We start from the raw sequence: 4,439 nt of genomic DNA, 5'->3' as shown, positions 1-4,439 counted from the left end.
TAGCTCTTGCTGTTGTTGAAGGGTTTTTGAAATTGTGAATTTTGGTTACTTCTTTGGCCATTTCCAAAGAAGTTTCTGTTTCCGCCCTGGTTTCCAAATTTCTGGAATCCGGTACCTCTGATGTAATTCACATTTTCTTCTCCTTCCGTATCTGCTACTTCTCCTTCAGCTGAATAGACTTGCTTCCTAAGAAGCTCGTGCACCACATCTAACTTAGCTCTTACTTCGTCCATCTGTTCCTTCCCGATAGAGGCTACAGACTTCTTCCGTTCAGAGTCAGTGTTTTTGGTGCTGCTGCTGTTAGCAAGGTTTTCGATAAGTCTCACAGCTTCCAACGGATTCCGAGTAGTGAAGTTTCCTTCACTCGCCGTATCAAGGGCCATTTGATACTGTAAGGCGAGACCTCGGAAGAAAGTGCTTAGCAGCTGCACTTCGTTAAATCCGTGGTGTGGACAGTCTCGCTGGAAGAACCTAAATCTAATCCACGCATCTTTGAAGGACTCTCCAGCCTTCTGCGAGAATGTGGAAATTTTGTTCCGAAGTTCTTCAGCGCGCGCCTCATCGAAGAAGTTTCGTAAGAAAGCATTCTTGATGTCGCTCCAGGATGTTAAAGATCCTGTGGGTTGCTGCCTAAGCCAGTGCATCGCTTCTCCATTCAGCGTGTATCTGAAGAGCTTGCACAGCAGGTAATCTTCGGGGACTCCTTCCATCCGAATAGCAGCGATTAGATCCTCGAACCGTTCCAAATGGTCCATAGGATGCTCGTGCGGTAACCCAGAGTAGGGTATCTGCGACACGAGAGTGTAGTATTGAGGCTTCAGCTCGAAATTCTGCTTCTGGATCTCCGGAAGTCGAATAGCTGATCTGTTAGAATAGTACTCATCTGGGCGATTGTAGTCGGCCAGTGGTTTCGATCGAGCATCCTCATCTACAGCTTGAGCAGCTCCTGTAGCATCAGCATCAGGGATTACAGTTCCCTGAGCATCTATTTTCTGACATGTTGCATTACGCAGATGACCGGCCTGGTCATACAGGTTTCCGTTCTCGTCCTGAGTTAGAATAATAATGTTTACCATTTTTGATGATACGGCATCGATCGACGTACGCGGTGTAGTATCGATCGTTGTAAAACGAATGAGATCAATCGACGATGATGGTCTGGTGTCGGTCGACGGTTGGTTGTGCGTATCGATCGACGATGAAGTGGTTGCGTCAAGCGATGTGGAACGTTGACCTCTACGGATGGTGCGTTCCAAATGAGCAGGATCGTCTGAGAACAACAAGTCTTTCTCCTTGTTGCTTCTGGTACCGCTGGGCATGCACCTGAAAAGACAAGAAAAAGCTTATTAGAAAGGGGTAAAGAAAAGAATAAGAATTAATAAAACTAAATCTAATGGCGATCAAAGCTCCCCGGCAACGGCGCCAAATTTGATACCACTCAAATTACCCTAAGAAGTGTTACTCTCATCAAAAGAGGTTCAGATGTAGTACTTAGAGATCGAATCCACAAGGAGCTAGGGAACAATTAAATCTAGTGTTTATTAATTCTAAAGGTTTTAAATGTTTTAATGAAATAGCAATAGTAACAAGCGAGTAAATAAAAAATGTAACTTAGGTTGGAAATGATATTAGATGCAGGGCCACTATTCAGGTGTTGGAGATTATAATTCCTACAGATGCCTAACTGTTGCATGCATGATATGTTAGAGCTCATTTGCTTAACTCAGTGATCAGCTGTCGCATGTACCACTGGTTAACAGACTAGATCTTGTGTCTCACCGGTTAGATGCAGACACAAGAGAGTGTCGATCGATAGTCTATTAAGACGTCGACCCATACACCTTTGCCAACATCGATCGATTGTCAGTTGAGGACATCGATCAACGGGTTCTAGCCAGGCCTATGCGCGAGTATGAAATGCCCTACTAAGATTTTAAATTGGCGGTTAGCCCTCTCTAGCAATCCTAATATGATAGATAGATGTCAAGATGGGATAACAAGGGTGCTTGAATATGCAATCCTATGATCAAGTTCTAGTTAGCAAAGCTAAAACAAGCAATGAATACAAATCCATCATGAATATCACAACAAGGCAGATCTATAGTTTGGGGCTAATCCCACAAACCTATCTGAACCCTGGATCTAACAGTTGAACTACTCAGACATAGCAAATCAGTTCATATCAATAGAGAAAGAAGAACTCATAGAATAGATGAAAAGAAATAGAAACAAGGAGTTCCAATCACAAGTGATCTTCTCTCCAAATGAAACTTGTAACAAAACTAGGTTTAGAAAGAAAACCTCTCTCTGCCGTCAAAACACTTGCAGTATATATTCTACTAGGTTAAAAACTCATCAGGGCATTTTGGTAATTTGGCTTGGCCTTGGTTTTTAAGTCTGCTGAATCCAAAATGTCGCGTCTGGTGTCTCGACATCGATCGATGGTACTTGTGTACATCGATCGATATTAATCTTCATCAGTCGAGGCATTTCCTGATATCGATCGTCAGCACTGATGCGCATCGATCGATTATTTTTCCTCTCGTCGACCTCTAAGTGGTCAGCTCGGGTGAAATGTTCTTTAAGCTCCAAAAGGCTCCAAAGTCATAGCCTTACTCCGAAATGCACCTGAACCTGAAAACATACCTAGAAGAGTAGAAAACATAGATATATATATATATATATATATATAGTAAAATACTAATATACCATGGATAAAAATGAGTCAAATCCAAGGTATATCATGTGTTCACCAAGGCAGCAAGAAAAAAGACTATGGAGTCCATTCACATCAGATTGGGACTCATAGATCTTGGGAAGAGAAGGAGCTGATCCCCTAAGTCATGAGGTCTTTACTCTTTTTCCCTCATCAAGGTTTTGTCCCAATGGATTTTCCTTGGTGAGGTTTTTAATGAGGAAGATCTCATGGCTATCCAAGCTTAGACTTTCACAAAGCCAAGCTTGAGGGGGAGTGTTGAGATGAGATCAATATATAGGAAGAGAAAAACATGAGGAGTTGAGTATGATGAAGAGGCCCTACATGGCGTAGTAATACTAGTTACCCAAGTAACTTACAAAGGGTAAACCAAAGTTACCCTAGTAATACTAGTATACTACTATACTAGTTATACTAGTTACCTGAGTAACTTTGGAAGAAGAAGAGAAGACATATTCCCTTAGTTAAGGCATCAGACCATTGCAAGGGAAGAGGAGGCGCGTGTGACAGGCTGGAAAAGAGCTGGATAAAGCAAAAGGAGCTTTATGCAAAAGGAAGAAGCTCATTGGATGGTTTGAATTAAGCAAACCTTATCTCTTGTAATTGTGCCTCTTTATGAAACCCTCATCCTAGTGTTGCCTCCTCATATATATTGTAAACTCTTATCAGATTAATAATGAAGAAGTTTGGGATTATCTCTCTTGTTCATAATGATTCTTAAATACTATTAAACATGTTTACTTCCTAATATCTCGATAAATCTCCCATTAACCTTCTCTAATCTACCTTCATCTCTCAATACCTACTATATTCTCTAAAATCATACTGGGTGGTTTGAAAGGCGACACACAAGGTTGCGGAAAGACCCTATGATACTGGGTGGTTTGATTGTGGTTTGGAATGTTACGTCAAGACCAACAAGGAAAGATATGTTTACTTGGAGAATCACTCGACAAGAAACAAAGGCTGTTCTAAGCAAAGAAAAAAAGAGATAAACTCATAAACCTAAGGAAAAATCGATTGATTCATTATGAGAAAGAGTTTACATACTTATACTACTTGTGGTCAAATAAAGACATTAATAAAACACTTAGGAATAACAAAGTTGACTGAGAATGTTGAGAGGCAGTCAAATAAACTCTTCAGATCAGATCTGGTCAAGGTGACCCTTCGGCTAATGTCTATATTCCTCCGGCCAAGTTGGTTCGATTGCGGTAAGGAGCTGGACGAACGCGGGACTGTCTGGACAGTCTGACGGGTGATCAAGCAGTGCACTGATGCAGCCTAAGTCCTCAGATAGCTTGATGATTCATACCGTAGAAAAATCTGAGTGATAGAAATCCTTCACTGCATCGGACATGAGAGACAGTTCGTCGGTTCAGTCTTCAGGACACTTAGTACGCACCAAACGGCCCAAAAGAGAGAAGTCATGACCGCTTTGGGAAACCTCACGACCCAAGTCAAGTCTGGTTTGGCTGTTGGCTTTGGCTTGTCGAGATGGTTGGGAAGGACGAGCTCTGGGGCGGTTAGTTCGGACATCTGTTCGTGGATCTGGCTGAAGCTCCATTCCGGATGTAAGCGGGTCGAGACGGTCCCCGGCTCGGACGTCCTGATCGGCAAGGTCGGATAGACGAACCTCGGCTAAGTTGTTCTAAACGGTCTGATCTTCAGTCTGGTCCGGTTCCATTTACTGATCCATGGACTGAAGCGCATCAGGTAGGAC

The 4,439-nt window shown here is 42.5% G+C and overlaps 1 non-coding gene across 1 annotated transcript; it reads left to right on the top strand.

Moving 5' to 3' along the window:
* The first annotated feature begins 438 nt into the window (after positions 1 to 438).
* Positions 439 to 544, top strand: LOC125578757. Its single transcript, XR_007316840.1, has one exon. It is a non-coding gene; the product is annotated as a small nucleolar RNA R71 (small nucleolar RNA).
* Positions 545 to 4,439: the final 3,895 nt, after the last annotated feature.

This window comes from Brassica napus, chromosome A9 (genome assembly GCF_020379485.1).
Source record: "Brassica napus cultivar Da-Ae chromosome A9, Da-Ae, whole genome shotgun sequence".
NCBI classification, from domain to species: domain Eukaryota; kingdom Viridiplantae; phylum Streptophyta; class Magnoliopsida; order Brassicales; family Brassicaceae; genus Brassica; species Brassica napus.
Note: the sequence above shows the minus strand (reverse complement) of the source record. Positions and strands in the feature narration are given on the sequence as shown.